Source organism: Erinaceus europaeus, chromosome 2 (assembly GCF_950295315.1).
Source record: "Erinaceus europaeus chromosome 2, mEriEur2.1, whole genome shotgun sequence".
Lineage (NCBI taxonomy): Eukaryota > Metazoa > Chordata > Mammalia > Eulipotyphla > Erinaceidae > Erinaceus > Erinaceus europaeus.
In genome coordinates, this window is record NC_080163.1 from 18145046 (window position 1) to 18169119 (window position 24074).

General features: G+C 43.4%; 1 protein-coding gene across 2 annotated transcripts in view; it reads left to right on the forward strand.

Moving 5' to 3' along the window:
- Positions 1–24074, forward strand: part of COMMD10 (COMM domain containing 10) — a 924871-nt gene that overhangs the window by 287034 nt on the left and 613763 nt on the right. The gene's annotated exons all lie outside the window — the stretch shown is intronic.

A 24074-nucleotide genomic window follows, 5' to 3' on the forward strand; every position in this document is an offset into this window, starting at 1 on the left:
TAGAGGCTGCATTACAACATGCCCTCCAATAAAGGAGGAGAAGAACTTTGAGGTTTTTTTTTTAAATTTTTTAATATTTATTTATTTTCCCTTTTGTTGCCTTTGTTTTTCATTGTTGTTGTAGTTATTATTATTGTTGTTATCGTTGTTGGATAGGACAGAGAGAAATGGAGAGAGAAGAAGACAGAGGGGGAGAGAAAGTTAGACACCTGCAGACCTGCTTCAGAACTTTGAGTTTTATTGGCAGTGTCAAGCTCAAGTACACGTTGTTGGGGACATGGTGAGGGGGGTTGGGGCAGGGCCTAGCCTGGGTCTTCTGAGGGTTCCCTTTATTCCTGTATCTCACATCTATCCTGACTCTGCATCTAAAGCCTACAGCTAGGCCACAAAACTAACACACACCGGCTTCCTTGTAGCAGAGTCCTGTGAGAACTGTGAGCAAATCCAGAACCAGGTGGGGTGCCTGGCTCCCCACCCTGAGCATGTGATGTCCCAGCCCCTTCAGTGATCGTCCCTGCACACCCACATCCCAGGGCCCTCTCTTTGGAACCCCAGGTGCTGCTTTGATGCTCCCATACCCCTGTGAGCATAGATCTTCGTGATAAGGAAGGGCTCCCAAGTGTTTTCAGACAGGAGAGCATTTTAGGAGTCTAGTTTACATGTGTTGCCCTTGGCTTATCTCTTCCATTCTCTGGTTAGCAGGGAGCTAGGGCCTTAATGCTCTTAATATTTGCCACTTTCTTTTAAAATTTTTTATTAGTGATTTAATAATAATGAAAAGATTGTAAGTTAACAGAGGTACAATTCCACACAGTTCCCACCAGCAGATTTCTGTGTCCCATCCCTTCCACAGACGCTTCCCTATTCTTTTTTTTCCAATTTTTTTATCATTTCTATTTATTTATTGGATATAGACAGTCATAAATTGAGATGGAAGGGGGAGATAGAGAAGAAGAGAGACAGGGAGACAACTGTAGCACTGCTTCACCATCTGTAAAGCTTTCCTTCTGCAGGTGGGGACCAGGGATTAGAACCTAGGTCCTTCTGCATTGTAACACATGTGTTCCACCAGGCGTGCTATCACCGGTGCCAGCTTCCCTATTCTTTATCCCTCTAGGAATATGAATCAAAGGCATTTATGGGGTGCCAAAGATTGGAGGTCTGGTTTCTGTAATTGCTTCTTTGATGGACATGGGTGTGGGCAGGTTGATCCATACTCCCAGCCTGTTTCTGTCTTTCCCTAGTGGGGTAGGGTTCTGGGAGGTGAAGTTCCAGGACACATTGGTGAGGTCATTCTGCCCAGGGAAGTCAGGATGGTGTCACAGTAGCATCTGCAACTTGGTGACTACAAAGTGTTAAGATATAAACAGGACAAATCAATCGTTCAATAAATAGGAACCCAAAGGTAGGAATAAAGCAAATGAAACTAGGTGTCTTTGTTGCTACTTTCTTTTTAAAAATATTTTATTTGTGAAAGAAATAGATACCAGAACACTGCTCAGCTCTGGTTTATGATGGTGCTGGGGATTGAACCTGGGACCTCAGACCCTCAGGCATGGAAGTTGTTTGCATAGCCCTTATGCTGTCTCCCCAGCACAATAATTAACACTTACATCTAGCCTGATTTCTATACCACAGGAAGTACAGTAATAAAGAAGAAAGCTAGCTCTTTTGGTGAAAAGGCTCAGGAGAGAGGTGGGGAGCCATCTTGGGGAGCCATCTTCATTATCCGTGCATCAGGAATCTGGGGGGCCACTCTTATCTAAGATGACCTCATCTCTGGCCCTTAATGACAACTGCAAAGAGCCTCACCCCAGAGAAGGCCACAGTATCTGAACCAGATGGATATGTCTTTTCAGGAAAGACAAGATTCCATTTGCTGGCACCGGGGAGATGGCATAGTGGTTATGTACAAGACTTTCATGCCTGAGGCTTCAGGGACCTCACACCCAAGGGTCTAATGCCTCTTAAGCTGCTCTACCCCCTGGAGATAGGACACAGCTTAGCATGGTGGAATAAACCACTTCTGATTTACCATCATTTCTGTAACAACGGGGGTGTGGTGGGATGGGGCAGCAGATGGGAGAAAGGAAAGAGAGACATTCCTGCTGGGAATGAGAAGACTGGGTTTTAGGAAAGGGGACAGAAGCAGACATGGGGGACCAGTCTCTTCACCTAACTCCAGTGTCCTGGATGTCTGCTTGGAATGAATGGCTCAGCTTCTAAAATAGAACATGCTTCCTGCTAAGAGACTAAGAAGGGTTCTGCTCTGCAAACAGTCACTCCTCTCCAGGCTTGACTGTGTTGTTTTCAGCCACAGTTCTGGCATCTCCTCACGCCTCTTGGCAGCAGGGAGTCTTAATGTTCCTTCTGTCTCTCCATCCCTCTGTCTCTACAAACCTTCTGGTTCTGTTGTCAAGACCAGCACTGGACTTTGCCAGGCATGTCTGCAGTGCTGTAGAGTTGCCTGGCTCACCCACTCCTCCTAGAAATATTAGGTGTACGAGTTCCAGTTTACCCTCAAGAACACAAGCCCAGGTGGCAGTGAACCCAGTTAAGTGCACACAGTGCTCTATGCACAAGGACCCAGGTTCGAGACCCTGCTCCCTGCCTGCAGTAGGGACACATCACAAGCGGTGAAGTCTATCTTTCTCTTTCCCTCTCTATCTCCCTCCCCCTCTCAATCTCTCACTGTACTATCAAATGAAATGGAGAAAGAAAAAATAAATAAAAGGAAAAAAATGGATGCTAGGAGTGGTGGATTCACATGGCTAGCACTGAGCTCCAGCGAACAAGCCCAGAGAGGTCCAGTCACTTGCCTGAGGTTGCAGAGCTTAGAAATGGCACCTGGTGGAACTGAGAGTTCAGGTTATGTCTGATCCAAAGACCACGCTGCCCACACTGTCTCCTGCTGCTGTGGTGCTCTCTCTGTAGTATCTTGGATGTTGGTGGTGGGAGAAAGAAAGAGATTGGCTTCTCAGAAGTTCATCCCAGGGAGTAGCAAGAACACACTTAAAAAATTTTTGGGGAGTCGGGCTGTAGCACAGCGGGTTAAGCGCAGGTGGCGCAAAGCACAAGGACCGACGTAAGGATCCCGGTTTGAACCCCGGCTCCCCACCTGCAGGGGAGTCACTTCACAGGTGGTGAAGCAGGTCTGCAGGTGTCTGTCTTTCTCTCCTCCTCTCTGTCTTCCCCTCCTCTCTCCATTTCTCTCTGTCCTATCCAACAACGACAACATCAATAATAATTACAACAATAAAAAACAAGGGCAACAAAAGGGAATAAATAAATAAAATTTTTAAAAATATTTTATTTTATTTATTTATTCCCTTTTGTTGCCCTTGTTGTTTTATTGTTGTAGTTATTATTGTTGTTGTCGTTGTTGGATAGGACAGAGAGAAATGGAGAGAGGAGGGGAAGACAGAGGGGAGAGAAAGACAGACACCTGCAGACCTGCTTCACCACCTGTGAAGCGACTCCTCTACAGGTGGGGAGCCGGGGGCTGGAGCTGGGATCCTTAACACCAGTCCCAGCGCTTTGCGCCGCATGCACTTAACCCGCTGTGCTACTGCCTGACTCCTGCAAGAACACACTTTATAAAATTTCTTTAAATTGCCACCAGGCTTATTATTGGGGTTCAGTCCCTGCACAATGAAGCCACTGCTTCCAGGGGCTACCCCCTTTTTTCTTCCTTCCTTTCTTCGTTCTTCCTTTCCTTCCTTCTGTCCTTCCTTTCTCTTTTTTCTTTTTGATAGATACAAAGAGAAATTGAGAGGGGGAGAAGAGACTACGGTGGGGAGGGGGAAAGAGAGAGAGAGGTACCTGTAGCATTGCTTTACCACTTGTGAAACTTCCCCCGTGTAGGTGGAGACTGGAGGGGGCGGGGCTTGAACTCAGATCCTTGCACTTGGTAACATATGTTCAGTCATGTGCACCTACTGCCTGGTCCCTAGGAACACACGCTCTAGGGCTCTGGGTGTCTTCTATTGGCAGGAACTTCTTTGAGCCTGCCTGGTGCCAGGAGGTCCCCAAACACACCTGCACAGAGTTACTGCAAACCTGGTTCAACCTCTCCCGCTCCTGATTGTGACTCTGGGCTTGGCCTGAGGTCCAGATTGCAAGAAAAAGAAGGAACTGAGCCAAGTCTCTGGCTGCTTCTTGGCACTGGACTCTCTCATGTTTTCATAGCAGTCGCGGGCCCGACATCCTTCCTGGAGACTCCAGGGTGCAACAAACACAAGCAAACATACTGCCCCCCCCCCACTTCCCCAGTTCCATGGCACAGTGGCTTGTCTTGATTTGATCTCAACAGCCTTGTTTTGCCAGGTGGGGGTGTCCACACGGCCCCCATGAGGTATGGGTGGCTTCTGGGGGTAGGGGGATATGTTCTGGAAACCTTGGCGCACCGACTGCCTCAGTTCTGTTGGCTTTGCCCAACTGTGTTTTCCCCGCTGACTTGTCTGAGGAGTTTCCCTTCCAGTTCTGCCCAAGGTTTGCTCTGCACATCTGGTACCCATTTGACTGGGGGTGGGGTGGGGGCAGAGGCAGGGTGTGGGGGTTAATAGAACACTTGGCACAGAGCTGCAAGGAGCAAACTGAGGAGGAAGAACAGGCTGGGGGAACTTGTGGATGGCATTTGGCTAGAATCATTGCATAGTCTTCCTAACTGCCCACACTCAAACTGCTTTCTCTCCTCTCCTGGCTTTCTGTCCAAAAGCAGGGCCTGAGAAAGACCAGCAAGGAGTTTTCATGTCATTCTCATACCAGTTTACAATTCCTGGTTCTGGGGAGACCCTAGCATCCTATCTGTCTATTATTATTATTATTATTATTATTATTATTATATTTATGTATTTATTGAATAGAGACAGCCAGAAATTGAGAGTGAAAGGGGTGATAGAGAGAGAGAAAGACAGACACCTGCAACACTGCTTCACCATTTGCAAAGTTTTCCCCCTGCAGGTGGGGAGTGGGGTTTGAACCTGTCTCTCTTTCTCTCCTTTTATTTCTGTGGAACTGGGTTTTGTTCACTTGTTGCTGTTGTTATTGTTTTACCAGATCACTGCCAAACTCTCAGTTTCTGGGGGTTGCAAGAGGGGGTACTGGGTTTTGAACCTGGAACCGTTGGTGCCTCAGGCAGAAGAATCTTTCTGTATAACTGGAATTGAGCTTTATACATGTGTGATTTTACCACTTCGTGCTACTTTTTTCCCTTGTCCATCATGTATAGTCACAACATATGTAGACACGGACTTAACATGGAATAGGCTTTTGCTGGGTAAATTTGATGGAAAATAAAAAGAGGCAAAAAAAGTGAACATTTTCAAAGACGTTGCAAAAGTAGTGAGCCATGAAATTAAGTTGAACAGGGAAACAAGTGAGGACCTCAGAGGAAGAATGCATCTAGGGGCCGGGTGGTGGTGCACCTGGTTGAGCGCACGTGTTACAATGCACAGGGACCCAGGTTCGAGCCTCCAGTCCCCAACAGCAAGGGGAGAGCTTTGTAAGTAGTGAAGACATGCTGAAGGTATCTCTTCCTCTCTTGCTCTCTCCTTTTGATTTCTGACTATCCAATAAATAAAGATAATAAAAATGTTTAATTAGAAAAGGAACGTGTAGGACAACAAAAGGGAATAAATAAATAAATAAATATAAAATTTAAAAAAAAATAAAGAAAAGGAACATTTATCTGTATTATTATTATTATTGGATAGAGACAGAGAGAAACTGAGAGGGGAGAGAGATACCTGAAGCTTTACTTTACTATCTGTAAAACTTGCCCCTTGTAGGTGGGGACCAGGGACTTGAACCTGGGTCCTTGTGCACTATAATGCGCCACCACCTGGCCAGTTGGTATCTTTTTAAAGACAGTAATGGTAGGACCATTGGAGTGCTCTGAATCACAGGATTGGCAGGACTCCTCAGAGACACAGAGGTGAAAGTGTGGCTGAGGTGGTAGAGGTGGAAGATTGCTGGGAAGTCACAGAATTGAGAGAGCAAGGTATGGGTTGGCTCACTTAAGGATTTTAAGTCACTGAGAATGGTGAGAGGAATAGGAACGGATATATTGTGACCTAGGAGGTGGAGGGATGGGTAGATTGCTGGACTGCCACGTGTGGAATCCACTTCCCGATGTTGCATGCACCCAGGTGACCTTCTTTCTCTCTGTTAAGAAACAATAAAGCCTTGGGTGAGTGAATAGCTCACCTGGATACCTGCCATGTGCACAATCAAGGTTCGAACCTAGCCCCCACTGTATTGAAAGAAGTTTTTCTCTGCCTCTCTAAAATACCTAGAAAGAAGGGAAGAAAGAAGGAAAGAAAGAAAAGAAGAAAGAAAGGAAGGAAGAAAAGGCACATGGATGTTAATAGGTGATGGTAGCAAGTAGGGATATTGAGTTAGGTAAAGTGTGACATGACCTGGGTTCAAGCCCCCAGTCTCCCACCTGCAGAAAAGAAGCTTCACCAGTGGCAAAGCAGTGCTGCAGGTTACTCTCTTCTTATCTCCCTTTCTGTTTCCCCTTTCAGTTTCTCTCTGTCTTGTCAAATAAATAGATACTAATAATAAAAAGAAGAGATGCAATCTAGGGACCCTTACTGATGACAGATCCCAACTGGTTAAGACAAGAAGTGCATAAAAATTCATGAACATGGACAGAGTGAGAATCGGAGCTGGCACTGGTCTTGTGGGATTATTACAAATATGAACAATAATTTTATCTCAAGTGGCCAGGAGAATGTCTGGTGAAGATTGATTTCTGGGGATGGTTATGATTGGAATGATGGTGGCAGTCAGCAGAAGAGCAAAAGTAAAGAAGTGAATTAAGGGCAAGGTTGTGATGTACCCAGTAAAGTACACACATCACCTTGCACAAAAGACCCAAGTTCAAGCCCCTAGTCTTCAGGGAAGGAAGGTTTACAAGTGGTAGATAAGTGCTATAATCTTTTAGTCTTTCTCTCTCTCAAAAGGAAAATAATAAGAAAAAAAAGGCCGCTGGGAAAGATGGAGCCACCATACAGATCCTGAGCCCCAGTTATAACTCTAGTGGAAAAGAAAGAAGAATAAGGAAAGAGGAAGGGCAGGAAAGGGAGGGGAGTGGAGGGGGAAGGACTTATAGGTAGTGTCAGGAGAAACCTAGGTCTGGGGAGCAAGTCTCCTCACATCTCTTCATGGATTCACAGTAAACCAGATGTGGAGCCTCAGACAGGTCAAATACCTTTCTTTTCTAGGCCATGGTCTCACCACCAACATAATGATAGAATTAGATAATAACAGTGCCTGGCAGCTCCAAGACACCAGAATGGTTAGCCAGGAAATACAAATGACAGTCTCCTGAAATGCTTTTTTCAAAACCTATGCATTTGCTCTAGTCTCAAAACCACACCCCATCCCCAGAGTCAGATTTTATTCTCTGTGGGTGAGGACCCAGAATCTTCATCTTTAAAAAAGACCCTTAGGTAATTTAGTAAACTCTGTCCCCCCCCCGCCCCCCGCTGGCCCCCACCAGCCTTACTTTCTTTCTCAGAGAATCACTTGGCCAAGAAGCGAGGCTCCTCTCTTCCATGTTGTTGCTGGGAAAGTGACAGAGAGAAAGATGTGGGTTGTCAGTCTGCCCGGTGAGTGAGAGCATTATCAGAAGGAGCAGATGCCTGAGCTCTGCCCTGGGTGGGCCCATGGCCAACGAGCAGACAGCACTATTTTTCCAGCTTCATTTTTTTGGGCTGTGCTCCACTTCTGTATATAAGAATGGGAGCTAAGTCAACACAGTTCTGGTCTATTGCTGCTGTTTGGGGTCTGTTTGTTTGTTTGTTTAATTCTAGGTCACATCATACAGTAGACCTGCCCTATACTGAATCCCTGCAGGAGGAGTTGGGGGGCCCTGGGGTACAGGAAGCACAATGGCCATCGTTAGAGGGTCAAGCCAGAAGATTGAGCGCAGGCCCATGTCTTAGTCCTGAATTGCCAGCACTTAGTAGGGGTTCCACAAGCTCTCATTCAGCTGAAATCTAAGGAAAAGAGGCAGTGGGTTCTGAAGACAGCAATTCAGGGCGGGAATTGGTTTTTTCAACTGTAAGAAAGGGAATGACCTCAGAGAATTTACAATTTTATGCCGGCCCCAAACTAGCATTCAAGCTGAAGGACAAAAGAAAATCATTGACAGGCAAGGACTGGAAGGATCATTGCCATAGGCCTGCTCTGATCACATGTAGTCAAGTGGAAGAAAAAAAAGACCCTAGGAAAGTAAGCAGTAAGTCAAAGAATAGGACAAACCTGTAAAATTAATTGTGAAATCTAAAAAGTGCTTCATGGCACAGTATAAAAAATCTAATTAATGGGACTGAAACCCCCAGTGATTTTGATGTGATTGGTTCGCAAAGAAGAAAATGCAAAGCGCTTATATTGGAATGGTGCTTAATCAGCAGGTAATTTTCCACGGAAGTAAAGAGATCTTGACTGATACTAGAAATCTGTACAAGAACAGGTGTTTGAATATGCATTAAGATGTAAGGAAAAATCACCAGGAAAAGAGATATAGGATGTCGGACATCCAGACTAACTGGAGGAAAACAGACAAAAGACAAAAAGAGGGAGGGACAGATTCAATAAAAACATCCTTACATGGTGGGGCCAGGAAGTGGCGCACCTGGTGAAGCACACACGTTACAGTGCACAAGGACCCAAGTTCAAGCTCTCTGGTCCCCACCTGCAGGGAGAAAGCTTCACAAGTGGTGAAGCAGGGCTGCAGGTGTTTCTCTACCTCTCTCACTCACCATCTTCCTCTCCCCTCTCAAGTTCTGTCTGTCTCTATCCAATGACAAAATAAAAATAAAATAAAAACATTTTATTACCTTTATTTATTTTACAGAGACAGCCAGAAATGGAAAGGGAAAGGGGAGATAAAGAGGGAGAGAAACAGAGAAACAGGCCCTTGTGCATTATAACATGTGCACTCAACCAGTTGCACTACCACCTGGCCCAATAAAAACATTTTTAAAAAATGTTTATTTTATTTATTTATTCCCTTTTGTTGCCCTTATTGTTTTATTGTTGTAGTTATTATTGTTGTCATTGTTGGATAGGACAGAGAGAAACGGAGAGAGGAGGGGAAGACAGAGAGGGGGAGAGAAAGATAGACACCTGCAGACCTGCTTCACCGCCTGTGAAGCGACTCCCCTGCAGGTGGGGAGCTGGGGTTCGAACCGGGATCCTTATGCCGGTCCTTGTGCTTTGCGCCACCTGCGCTTAACCCGCTGCGCTACAGCCCGATTCCCAATAAAACATTTTTACGGGAAGGTGTGATGCCATATCAGGTCTGAGCCCCGGCACCACAGTGGGAGCATTAAGGAAGCTACACTGAGTAGAGCAGTGCTATGGTCTTTCTCCCTTTAGCTGTCTCTCTCCCTGTCTGTGTGTATCTAAAATAATACGGATGTCTCCACTCCAGAGTAGTGAAATCGCACATGTGTGAGACCCTGAGACCTCAAACAAAATTTAAATCAGACTGACAATGAATTGTTGTTCTGTTACTTAGGATATTTTGTCTTTTTCTGTCTGTGCAGTGCCCAGGCTTAAATCCAGGCCCTCATCATGCAAGGCCTGTGCTCTTCTGCTGAGTGCACTAGATACGGAGACAGATAAGCAAAGACACCCCAATACAAAAGCTGCCCTCCAGGTGGTGATCAAACTTGAAACTGGGTAGTACATGTGCCACAACAGGCACCCACCCAGGTGAGCTATTGCTGGTCTGCGGTCCCATTTTCATTTTAATTTTTTTTACTAGTGATTTAATAATGATTAGCAAGATTATAAGATAACAGAGGTACAACTCCATAGACTTCCCACCTCCAGAGTTTCATGTCCTATCCCCTCCACTGTAAGTTCCCCTATTCTTTTTTAAAAAATATTTTACTTACTTATTGGACAGAGACAGAGAGACTTTGAGAGGGGAAAGGGAGACAGAGAGGGAAAGAGACAGAGACACCTGCAGCCCTGCTTCAGCACTCATGAAGCTTCCCCTCTGCAGATGGGAACCAGTGGCTTGAACCTGGGTCCTTGCATATACGTTCAACCAGATGCACCACTGCCCAGCCCTAAAGCTTCCCTAGTCTTTATCTCTCTGTGAGTACAAACCAAAAGTCTTTATGGGGTGCAGGAGGTGGAATTTTTGTAATTGCTTCTCCACTGGACATAGGTGTTGGCAGGTCGATCTGTACACTCCTGGCCTGTTTCTGTCTTTTCCTAGTGGAACTGGGCTTTGGAGAATTGGGGTTCCAGGACAGGTTGATGAGGTTGTCTGCCCAAGGAGGTCAGGATGACATCATGGTAGCGTCTCCAACTTGGTGTCTGAAAGGCAGTAAGATATAAAGCAGGACAAATTGGTCAATAAACAGGAACCCAAAGGTAAGAATAAAGCAGATGAAAGTAGAGGTCTTCATGTGGGAAGAAGAAACTAGTAAGTCTATTTTAGGTATATTCCATGTGGTCTATAACTTTAATAATTTTTGCCTGATCCTGATAGCAAACATTCAGGTGAACTAAAAGTATTGATTAGGAAGATTGTGTCAGAGTTGAGAATAGGACTAGAAAGCTGGAGTAGGGCAAAGAGTAGCTTCCAAATGTGAGGAAATTATATAAATACCATTAAATGTTTACCTCATCCATCTGACGTAGAGCCCATGTCTATTCATATTTAGCACAGGAGCCTGTGTAACCTCTGAGTCCCTGTCAGTCTGAGCTCACATTCCATGGTCACAGCTGGGAACATTCTAGGCTGCACTCATTTCAGGACCCGTCTTTCTCAAGTGGAAGAGTAGGCTGACCCAGCCCCCCTTCTGAGAGTGGGGCAGTTCCCTATTCTTTTAAATAACCATAGGGCAATAATTTAAAAAAAAAGTGCTGTCTACTATGACTCAAGGAAAGTCTCAATAAATCTTAAGAAACTGAATGTATTTAAATAAATTGCCTGGCCAGATGTGTTGAAAAGGATAAATTAACAGAAAGAGGTTTTTAAAATGTCATATTTTCATGGTTTTTGTCTTTTTTATGTGTAATTTGCATAGCTACATGCAGACGTGTTTGATGTCCAAGTCAAAGAATTTTCATATATACTCCTTAATAACGATTGTTAGATTAGTACCTGGAACATTTCTATTACCCCAGAAAGACTCTGTGCTCCCTTTGCCATTCAGTCTCCAACGCAGAGACCATCACCATTTGTTCTTGAACTTCAGGTCAGTGGTTTTGTGCAGCATTAACCCTTTTGTTCTGCTTGCCTTCTCTTTTTATACTGTTTTCAGATACATCCAGGATGCTTGTTGTGTATAGAAGCAATATATTCTGGGCATCGGGTGGTAGCGCAGTGGGTTAAGCACACGTGGTGCACAGTGCAAAGACTGGTGTAAGGATCCCGGTTCGAGACCCCGGCTCCCCACCTGCAGGGGAGTTGCTTCACAGGCGGTGAAGCAGGTCTGCAGGTGTCTCTCTTTCTCTCCTTCTCTCTGTCTTCCCCTCCTCTCTCCAGTTCTCTCTGTCCTATCCAACAACGAACGATATCAACATCAACATCAACAACAACAAGGCTACAACAACAAGGGCAACAAAAGGGGGAAAAATGGTCTCCAGGAGCAGTGGATTCATGGTGCAGTCACTGAGCCCCAGAAATAACCCTGGAGGCAAAAAAAATTTTTTTTAAAAAGACGCAATATATTCCTTATTTATGTATTGACTTCCTAAGTTGATTCTCTTTCTATGGCTGTATCACTGTTAGTTCATCTGGCTTTCAGTTTGGGTTTTTGTAAATGAAGCTAATATAAACATCTTTGTACAATGATTCTTTTATTTTTTTAAATTTTTGCCTCCAGGGTTATTGCTGGGGCTTAGTGCTAGTACTACAAGTCCACTGTCCTTGGCAGCCATTTTTTTTTCTATTTTATTAGGGTAGCGAGAACTTGAGAAGGACGGGAGGTAGAGAAGGAGAGAGAAAGATACACACCTGCAGATCTGCTTCATTGCTTGAAAAGCTTCTCCTCTGTAGGTGGGGAGCAGGGCTCAAATCCAGATCCTTTTACTTAGTACTATGTGTGCTTAACTAGGTGCGCCACCACCCGGCCTCTTATACAATGATTTTTTTTTTTCTGAGTAAATGCATTCATTCTTGGATATGTACCTAGTAGTGGATTCTCTATTTTGTAGAGTACAAGGAAGTTTAATTCTTATTAGGAACTGTCAAAAACTACTCCTGCCTTTCAAAGTGTATGATTCTATGCTGTCATCAACACTTATGTGGGATTATTTGCTCCATTTTCTCACCAATCCTTGGTATATTACATCTTTGAAATGACAGCCACTTGGTAGACATAACTTATCTCATTGTAGTTTTAGCCTATGCATTTTAGTTTTTTTTTCTTTTGCTTCCAGGCCTCCACAGGAACTTCACACCTGCATAATTTCACTGCTCTTGGTCAACTCTTTTTTATTTTTTTCCAGATAACAGGTGAGAGCAAGGGAGAGAGTGACAGAGGAAGCATGACTCCACAGCTCAAAAACCTTTGCTTTATCTTTACATGCCATCCATGAGAAAAAGAGCTAAAAACTAAAGCATATAAAGAGCTTACAAAACCCAACAACAATAACATCAACAACAAACAAGCAATCTCAGTAATAAATGGGAAAGGATGTGAGCAGAATCTTTACCAAAGAAGCTCTCCAGATTGTCAACAGGCAAACAAACAAATAAAAAATGCTCCAAGTCATTGATTATCAGAGAAATGGAAGACAACAGTGAGCTATCACTTCATACCTGTGAAAACATCATACATTAGAAAGGACAGACGCAGGGAATCAGATGGTAGCCAGTGGGTTAAGCGCACGTGGTGTGAGGCACAAGGACCTGTGTAAAGATCCCGGTTCGAGCCCCCGGCTCCCCACCTGCAGGAGGTCACTTCGCATGTGGTGAAGCAGGTCTGCAGATGTCTATCTTCCTCTCCCCTCTCTGTCTTCCCCTCCTCTCTCCATTTCTCTCTGTTTTATCCAACTAAAACGACATCAATAACAACAACAATAATAACTACAACGACAATAAAAAAAACAAGGGCAAAAAAAGGGAATAAATAAATAAATAAAATATTTTTTAAAAAAGATAAAATTGAAAAAAAAAAAAGGACAGAGGCAGGTGCCAGTGAAGATGTGAGAGCACTTTTACACTGCAGGTAGGAATAACCCTGTGGAAAACAGTCTGGAGACTCCTCTGAATATTAGAAATGGTCCTACCCCCCTCGACCCAGAAATGCCTCTCCTAGGGGTCTACCCAAAGAACATAACGTTTACTCAAAGAGATCTATGTATACCTGTGTTCATAGCAGCACAGTCTGTGGTAGCCCAAACATGGAAGCAGCCCAGATGCCCATTGACACATGAATGGTTAAGAAAGTTGTGGTATGGAGCCAGGTGGCCACTTACTTGGTAGAGCTCACACATCACCAAGCATAAAGACCCCGGACCCCACCTGCAGGGGGAAGCTTCAAGAGCAGTGGAGTGGTGCTACAGGTGTCTCCCCTCTCTTACTTTCTCCCTTCCTTCCTTCCTTCCTTCCTTCCTTTCTTTCTTCCTTCCTTCCTTTTCCCCCCTTCCTTTCTTTTTTTTTTAAATATTTATTTATTTATTTTCCCTTTGTTTTTGCCCTTGTTGTTTTATTGTTGTAGTCATTATTGTTGTTGTTACTGATGCCTTCGTTGTTGGATAGGACAGAGAGAAATGGAGAGAGGAGGGGGAGACAGGGAGAGAGAAAGATAGACACCTGCAGACCTGCTTCACCGCTTGTGAAGCGACTCCCCTGCAGGTGGGGAGCTGGGGGCTTGAACCGAGACCCTTATGCCGGTCCTTGTGCTTTGCGCCACCTGCGCTTAACCGCTGCGCTACCGCCCGACTCCTCCCCCCTTCCTTTCTATCTGTCAAAATGATAAATTTTTAAAAAAATTTAAATATAAATAAGATGGCTTCCAGCAAGGGTGGCATCATGCAGCCCCAGTGATAACCTGGTTGCAAGGAGAGAAAGAGAGAGAGGGGGAGAGAGAAAAAAATTGTGGTTATATATACACAACGGAATACTATTCAGCTGTAAGAAATGATGACATCTCCCATCTCCTTTTCCATATTTTGGATGGAACTTGAAGGAATCATGTTAAGTGAAGTACATCAGAAAGAGAAGGATGAATACTTGAAAAACTCAGAGGAGGTAATTAAGAAACCAGAGAGGGGATGGGATACAGAACTTTGGTGGTGGGAATTGTGTGGCATTGTATCACTCTAATCCTATGGTCTTGTTGATAATTTTTTTATAAATAAATTAAAAAAAAAAGTATTACAACTTGTGTAGAGCAAGTAGCTAAGTACTAAAAGAAATAAATAAATAAAATAATAAAAGGAAGAAAGGAAAAAGAAACAAGGAAAGAAGGGCAAGCACACAGTGAACTCAGTCTGAGAGTGGTGTATTGCAGCAAAGTAAAAGACTTGAGGCTAGAGAGAGTTGGGTGGGGGTATCCACAGCACAGTGATAAGGAGAGACTTGGGCTGGTGGTGGGAGTGGTGTGCAAACACCTGCCACAGAGAGATAAGAAATTCTACTCAGTAGCAACACCTGTCTGTAAACTGTTATTTCCCCAGTAAAGTAAAATGATATAGAAGTGGGGAAAGAGAATTCCCCTTTGCTCGATGCTCCTGTGTGTTGACCAGGGCCTCAAACCCCAGCTCCTTGTGCATGGCAAAGCGAGCACACTGCCAGGTGAGCTGTCTCCCAGCCCCCTCTCATTGTAATTGCAATTTGTATTTCCTTGATTACTACTAATATTTAATTTTTTTCACATGTTTATCACCCAGATGCCTTCTTTTGTGAATTGCCTTTTCAAATTTTGCCATTTTACAATGTGTTATTTTTCATTGTTAACTTGTAGAGTTATTTGTATATTCTAGATACATGTGCCAGGAAATTTTATTTTATTTTATTTTATTTTATTTCCACTAGAGTTATTGCTGGGGCTCAGTGCCAACACTATAAATCCACTGTTCCTGGCATCCACTTTCTTACTTCCCCCACCCTTTTCTTTTTATTCAGTAGGACAGAGAGAAATTCTGAATGGGAGGGGAGAAAGAGATGAAGAAAAAGACAGAAAGAAATTGACCTGGCACCTTGCTCCACTGCTCATGAAGCTTCCTTCTGCAGGTGAAGACTGGGGGCTTTAATCTGTGTCTTTGCACAGGGTCACGTGTCTGCTCAATCAGGTGGGCCACCGCCCAGTCCTATACCAGGAAATTTTAACACAAACTTTTATATGAGTTTTGGATTTCCCTTGAGAAAATCTTAATGAAGTCACAATCACAAATAAAAATGTAAGCATAGTATTAGCACACACAAAAAACTTGAGGAATGCATTGCAATGTGATATACAAGGGCATGTCCTAAGTTTTAGATTTATTTATTTACTTATTCATTGATTTGTTTAACTCGTTTAATGCTGCCACCAGGATTTCACAACTTCACAGGGCTTCAGGGTGCCATCACTCCCAGCAGATTCTTCTCCCACTCCCTTCCCCCCTTTATTTCTAATCACAGATTAAAAGAGAGATGGAAAGAGTCAGTGGGGAGAAAAAGTCACAAAGAGACAAAGAGAAAATGAGAGACACCACAGCATTGCTGCATTGCTCATGAAGTTATTCCCTTGTGGTAGCCAGACTCTCAAACCCAAGTCCTTACTTATGGTAAAGCATTATGTACTCAACCAGGTAAGTTATCTCATCACTGAGGAAAAAAAAATTATTGTTTCTTGAACTTATAAGTCAATTAGAAAGGAAGAAAAGATGGAACATGGGAAAAAATGGGCAAATATAGACAGATAGTTGTAGAAATAATAGTTGACCCGTGTCTGCAACCTTGAGGGAACTGTTGTAGCTTCCAATGTAGGGACTGGGGACACAGAACTCTGGTGGTTGGAATGGTGCAGAACTATATCCCTGTTATTTTATAATTTTGTAAATCAATATTAAGTCATTGATACAATAAAAAAAAACTTATAAGTCAAGAAGCTGAACAGCCAATTCTAGGGTAACCCCATCCCACCCCTAAATAGAAAGAATTTATAAACATGTAAAAGATACTGAGGTTCATGAAGTAAAAGAAAAAAAGAAAAGCTAGTCAAATATTATGAACAAGTAAACAATGACACATTAGAAGTAAGGAGGAGAAATAATGTTGTGAGTTCTCTCAAGAGATTGAGAAAAGAAAAATACTATACTTGACTTTATTAAATACATTTTAAAATCTGTGTTAAAAAGTGGATGATTTTCTGGTAAACAGAAATTCTAAAATCCACTAAAGAGATAATTACAGAAACATTTAAAACTTAGTCAAAGTGATAAATCTTAGATCCACCCAGGACCAGATACTTTTGAGGTGATATCACTTCTTTTAGAGGATACGACTGTCCTGGAAGCTTCTCAACTCAACTCTGAGGTCTGCACAACCCGATGCCAAGAGTAAACAAACACACTACGGGAAAATAAAGCTATAGATGAATCACATTTATGAACAAAGTTGTAACAATCCCAAATAAAACATTCGCCAATTACATCTGTCTGTGTCGTAAAAGAAGAACACAACTTAGTTAATTAGGGCTTATCACTGGAATAGCAGACTGTTTCAACATGAATAAGTCTGCCTTTGTAACTCATTTGATCAAGTATTAAGAGGGAAAATTTGTAAAATCATCCTGATAGTTTAGGAAAAATAAAACATTTAGTTCAACAAAGACACATTTATGATGTTACAGAATCCTAAAGGTATGAAGCTCTGTGATGCCCTGGTGGCAACATTAAGTTAATTAAATAAATCTGTGAATCAATAAATAAATATAAAAGAAACCACTTAAAGTGAAAATAGATCCATTTAAATAAAGGAAAGAAATCCTACACAAACATCAAATTCAGCGATGAATCACTAGTTTGAAATCAAGGACAAGACACTAACACTCAGCATCCTCGTGAGTGGAAAAATACAGTAAAGAGAAATGAAGTGTAAACAATGGGAAAGAAGAGGGGAAAGGAAAAAAATAACCTATTTTTACTTGCAGACAGCGTAATTGTTTATTTAGAAAATCTGGGGACGTCAACTAGCAAACCATCTGCACTAATAAGAGAATTGGAGAGTGGGTGGTAGCATTGCAGGTTAAGTGCACGTGGCACAAAGCACAAGGACCGGCATAAGGATCCTGGTTCAAGCCCCCGGCTCTCCACCTGCAGGGGAGTCACTCACAAGTGGTGAAGCAGGTCTGCAGGTGTCTATCTTTCTTTCCTCCTCTCTGTCTCTCCCTCTTATCTCCATTTCTCTTTGTCCTATCTAACAGCAACAACAATAATAACTACAACAATAAAACAACAAGAGCAGAAAAAGGACATAAATCAATAAATAAATTTTTTAAAAAGAGAGAGAATTCAGCAAGGTTCTCCATACTATGCCCTATTAATAAATAGTTGTGAAAGTGTCATGAAAAGAAAATATGGCACTTGTAAAACTGCAAGCTACCCAATAATAAACCAAATTAAAAAATGCATCCGATCTATATGGGAGAGAATCTGAAACAACTTCCCAAAGAGCTAAGGAACCCTCCTGAAATTGCTTCAGTGTCAGTATAGAGTGGGTCCTCATAGGAACTGTCTGGGTGAGATGGGGCCATATTGAAATACTTAATGAAAGACTTCCCATCAGGACCCTAAGTTTTTTTTTTCCTGTAAGTTTCCTAAGACTCAAAAGAATAACAGCCCCAGGAAGCTTGCTTAGTCTGACAGAACCCCAGTCCTGAGGCTGCTGAGATCCTAGGTTCAATCCTTATGCCACAGATGGGCAGTGTTCTGTTCATTCCTCTCTTTCTCTGTTTTTTCTTTCTTTTTGTAAGATACTTTATTTTTTGGATAGAGAAATCATGAGGGAAAGGGGAGATAGAGAAGGAGAGAAAGAGAGAAAGAGAAAGAGAATTTGAGAGAGACCAGCAGCACTGCTTTACTGCTCCCAGAGCTTTCCTCCTGTATGTGGGGACCGGGGGTTTGAACCCAGGTCCTTGAACATTGTAGCATGCACTTTTAAGTGGGTACTCCACTGCCTGGCCCCTTTCATTCTTCTCTCTCTCCCTATCTCCCTCTCTCTCTCTTTTAAATTTTATTATATTTACATATTTATTGGATGGAGATAGCCAGAAATCAAGAGGGAAGGAGGAGACAGAGAGGGAGAGAAAGGAGGTTGGGCAGTGGTGCAACATATTAAGAACACATATTACAGAGCTCAAGGACCTGCTCAAGGATCCCAGTTTGAGGGGCTTCTAGCAGGGGTTGGGGGTAGGTCGCTTCACAAGTTGTGAAGCAGGTCTGCAGGTGTCTACCTTTCTCTCTTCCTATATCTCCCTCCCTTCTCAATTTCTCTCTGTCCTATCCAGCATAAAATGGATTTAAAAAAAAAAAAAGGCCTCCAGGAGCAGTGGATTCCTAATGCAGGCACCCAGTCCCAGTGATAACCCTGGAGGCAAAAAGAGAGAGACAGAGAGGCATCTGCAGCAATGCTTTACAACTCACAAGGCTTTTCCCCTGTAGGTGGGGACCAGAGGCTCGAACTCAGGTCCATGTGCACTCAATAAGGTGTGCTACCACCTGGTCCCACTCCTTCTCTTTTCCATAAATAAATAAATAAAACAACAATTTCATCTATCTGTCAAAATTAGACATTTGTAGAGGCCAGGAGGTAGGGCAGTGGGTTGTGTGCACATGGCACAAAGTACACGGACCAACATAGGGATCCCAGTTTCCAGCCCCCAGCTCCCTACCTGCAGGGAGCTACTGCACAGGCAGTGAAGCAGGTCTGCTCCCCCTCCTCTCTCCATTTCTCTCTTTCCTATCCAGCAACAACAACAGCAGCAGCAACAACAGCAATTACAACAACAGTAATAACAACAACAACAATAAACAACAAGGGCAACAAAAGGGAAAAAATAGCCTCCAGGAGCAGTGGATTGTAGTGCCAGCACTGAGCTCCAACAATAACCCTGGAGGCAAAAAAAAAATAGACATTTGTATTGATTAATATAGCCTCTCACCCTAATATATGCTGACTCCAAGTTGTGTGTGTGTGTGTGTATATATATATATATATATATATATATATATATATATATGTTTAATATAGTCCTCACAACTTGCTATATATAATTATATGTCTGATGTTCTTGTTCTTGCAGAACTAAAAACTAGCTCTCAAAATGACCTCTGCCCACCTATTCATTTATTAATTAGGTGGTTCGGGCAAGTCATAAAATTGCTCTGGTTTCTAGAAGAAATTAAGTGGGTTGGGGACAGGTATAGACCCCCCCCCTTTTTGTTCCCTCCAGGGTTATTGCTGAGGATTGGTGCCTGCGCTATGAATCCACTGCTCCCGGAGGCCATTTTTTCCCACTTTTGTTGCCCTTGTTGTTATTGCTTTTGGATAGGACAGAGAGAAATTGTGAGAGGAGGGGGAAGACAGAGAGGGAGAGGGAAAGACAGACATGTGCTGACCTGCTTCACCACTTTTGAAGTGACCCCCTTGTAGGTGGGGAACCGGGGGCTCAAACTGGGTTCCTTACACCGGTCCTTGTGCTTTGCCCCATGTGCGCATATCCCACTGTGCTACCACCCGGACCCCCTATAGACAGCTCTTGACTGATCTCAAGGACACAGGGAAACTCTGAGATTAAGTGTAAAAGGACTTGGTAACACTGGTAACTGTGGAAACATAGAGCTAATATAAACAAGTTCAGGAGTGTTAGAGGATCTTCTATTCTATGATCATGCTGAGGCATTTTCTTGACATCTCTCAAGGGTTGTGATTGTGTGTCTTTTTCCTTCTTCCAGAGGATGTTTGGCATCAGGAATGGTAACTGTCCAGATTTTGAGTTGTTTTTTTTTCCTGTGTGTGCCAACATTTTGGGGGACTTGGGCTTGTATGGCTGAATCAAAGATTAGAGTTGTGGTCCTGGCGGTGGCGCAATGGTAAAACTTTGGACACTCAAGCATGAGGTCCCGAGTTCGATCCCCGGCAGCACATGTGCCAGAGTGATTTCTGGTTCTTTCTCTCTCCTCCTATCTTTCTCATTAAAAAAAAAAAAGATTAGAGTTGCTCACTACTCAGAAGGTCAGTCATCCATCCAAGAGACGAGAGTTGGTGTGAGACAAAGAGATGTAATCAAACACTAGAAAACCTGAGAAAATGGCAGACCTGTGTCAGGGCATCTTACTCTCGGTGATGAGTAGGGTGTCAATGGAGGAGAAGGGCTTCAGTAATCTGGCTGACGTAAAGATATCTGTCACAGGACTGTTCATCTGGTGGGGGTGGGGGCGGGCTTGTCGCAAGGTTGTCTGTCTGAGGTTGTTTGTTCCTCTGGAAGGGGTCCCATTATGAGGAATGAATCACTGGAGCCTAGTAGTCTGTAAAAATCAAGATAGTATCATCTTTAACAGTACCTTCTCCCTTAAGCCTGCACATAGGCTCTCTTATCACAGAGATCTACAATAAGGCTCCTGGTTTTAATTTTTTTAATTTATAAAATGGAGATATTGACAAGACCATAGGTTAAGAGGGATACAACTTCACACAGTTCCCACCACCAGAACTCCATATCCCATCCCATCCTTTGAAATCTTTCTTATTCTTTATTCCTTTGGGAGCATGGACCCAGGATCATTATGGGATGCAGAAGGTGGGAGGTCTGACTTCTGTAATTGCTTCCCTGCAGAACATGGGCGTTGACAGGTTGATCCATACTCCCAGCCTGTATTTCTCTTTCCCTAGTGGGGCAGGACTCTGGGGAAGTGTGATTCCAGGACACATTGGTGGGGTCGTCTGTCAGGTTGGCATCATGGTAGCAACTGGAACCTGGTGGCTGAAAAAGAGTTAAGATAGAAAGCAAGACAAATTGTTGACTAATCATGAACCTAAATTTTTTTTTTTTTTTTTGAAAGCACACATGTGGAGAGTAAGATGGTCTCTGGTATCAGTAGTACCTGCTCATTTACATGTGCAGATTAACCAAGACCTTAAACTCCAGGGGCAAGAAGAGAAATTCAGGACATTGGGACTCACTATGGGGGGGGGGGCTATTAAGCCTGGGGTGGAGCAGACAGTGGAAGAGACCTCGGGGATGAAAGTTCTTGAACTCGGAGAGTCAAGAAGCTTGAGCAAAGTGGGGAGTTGGAGGTCACCCTCACACTTCTGGTAGCTTATCTTGAGATCAGAAGGAGTCATATTGCATATACTAGTCTTGGGGCAAGACAGGGCAAGACAAACCATTCTGGCACCTTCATCCTAGTTCTAGGGGCATCTGCTCAGTATGTGGCTGTGTGAATATTGGGAGGCTTGTTTTATTGATGGTGAGCAAAAGGGATTATGAGACATGAATGGAATTAGCATATGGCTGATGTCAGGCTGACATCAAGTCAAGAGTATATGACAGATGTACTCAAACTCACCAGAGACTGTGGGTATAAGGAGTTATTTAAACGAGTGTCTGGCAAAAATCATTCATTCTTTCTATTTATTTATTTTTTTTGCTTGCCCTTCATAATCTTCTTCTTTTTAAAAGAATATTTTACTTATTTATCTATTTATTTTGAGAAAGATAGGAGGAGAGAGAAAGAACCAGGCATCACTGGGGCACATGTGCTGCCGCGGATCGAACTTGTGACCTTGTGCTTGAGAGTCCAAAGCTTTATCACTGCTCCACCTCTCCGACCACACTACCCTTTGTCTTCTACCTGGATCAATGTTGTCATTTCTCCCTGTGACTCCACATGCTTTGAAGCTGAACATTGGTCAAGGATCCTTAAAAACTGTGGCCCGTGCCACATGGCTAGCCAATCTTTCCCTCTTATTTTGCTACCATTGTTCTAATGTACCTAAATAAACCTGTGTTGTAATAGAACTGCCATTTCTAGCCAGCCCCCAGCAAAGCCACCAGAAGTTTCTTATTTAATTACCGTATATGAGTACCTCTGTGAGCATGTTTCTTCATTGGTTAGTTTATATATTGACTATTGATGGTGAGTCTACCAGCCCCTGGCTCCAGGAGCACAGTCCAGGCTGACCAAATATAGAAATGAGATTCCCAGTAGTCGGTCATCTCCCTAGCAGGAAAATGGTTCAGTGGCTAGACCACATATTTTGTAAGCTTGAGATCCTGGGTTCAGTTCCCACTACCACATAAGACAAAGCTGTGTTCTAGCCTCTTTCACATTCATAAAAGAATTCTTAAATAAAAAGTCAGGAACAGTTCACAACTGCTTTGGGGAATTGTCCCCTTCGGTTGACCCCTTTGTCTACTCAGATAATGTGGAGCATGTAGCTAAGGTGATTTCCAACTGGGACGGGAGTCCAGGAGATCACTGCTATCATTGCCCTTCTCTTAGGTCCACCTCTGTCCAAAGCAGGAAACCACCTGCTTCTTTAAACTCCATTTTGACAGCTGGTGGATGGTACAGGTAGTAGCTATAGCAGGAGCTATGGGACTTCAGTAAAGACCAGCCAGATACCCTGTTGGATGAAGCTTTTAGAAAGCCAACAAGCTCTCAATCAGGTCAGGCATTCATTTACCTCCTCTCTACCCAGCGATCTGCAAATTCCACGTCTCCTGCCTGTTGGGGTGGAGCCAGCAGCCTGGTGTGACACTGGGTAAGGTGCTTGCTGTGGACACCAGCAAGCCGGGCACCATCTGCTCCACTTCAGGTTTTGCATCAGACCTGGAGTTGCTGTCTTAGCTCTTCTGTCAGTCAAGTTAGGATAATGACAGGCATTGTCTCTGCTGGCAGGTACCTCACATCCTGTGGGAAGGGCAGCTGAAGAGGTCACCTTTAACACAAAAGGTTAAGCCTACTGATTTAGCTCTCCCAACCCCTCTGAAGTCAAAGGGAAACCAAGGTCACAAGCAAGTAACTGGAGACAGATAAAGTTCAGACAGATATTATAAAGCATCCATTTAAAATTATAGTCTCAGGGGGCTGGGTGGTAGTGCACTGGGTTAAGCACACATAGTACAAAGCGCAAGGACCCAGGTTCAAGCTCCTGGCTCCCCACCTGCAGGGGGTGGCTTCTCAAGCTGTCAAGCAGATCTGCAGGTGTCAATCTTTCTCTCCCCCTCTCTTTCTTCCCCTCCTCTCTCAATGTCTCTCTGTCTATCCAATAACAACAATGGATAAAAGATGGCTGCCAGGAGCAGTGGATTCGTACTGCAGGCACTAAGCCCCAGCGATAACCCTGTAGGCTAATAATAATAATAATAATATAAAATAATAGTCTCATAGGCAGGAATGAGATTCTGGTGTTGCTCCCTCCCCCCATTTGTGCTTTGCATAAGGCTCTTAATATGTGTGCCTTTTCCTTGGAAAGAAGATTGTCAGACTATGAATACGTTTTGACAGAAAGTTCACTTACATACCTGCAGCCACTCTGGAAAAAGTAAGTTTTGTTTGTTTTTGTTTGTGTTCTGTTTTAAGCTCTCCAGTCTTTGCAGGAGCTTATAGAAAGAGGACCTAAGTAGAACTGAAGGTCTTTCTAAGACCTTTAAAAATTAAATCTCATAGTTCATAAAGCGAGACCACTCAAAGGAAATGTTGTTTGCCTGAAACTGACATCCCTTGACATTGCCAGCTTTGGTTCCAGAGGTTAGTCACCTTCTGTTTCAAAACAGGAAAGCAGCTGAATCACAGAGAGTCCCCTCCACTAGGGCTTGGCGAGATAATTATGTGGCTGACAGTTCAGAGAACTTCACAAATCCTGCCTGCTCCCTGGCCTCCCAAGACTGAATCCATTATGTGTTCAATGAGAGAGAGAGAGAGAGAGAGAGAGAGAGATCCCATTGGGACTTTCACATCTGAGTGCTTTCTTTAAATATGTGGTTTACCTATTTAAGAACTTGGCAAAGAAGATGAAAAAAATGCTCTTCTTAACAGTTACATCTCAGGCATTAATTATTCCTATTTTTGATCTTCTAGCTGCAGATCTGGAATAAAAC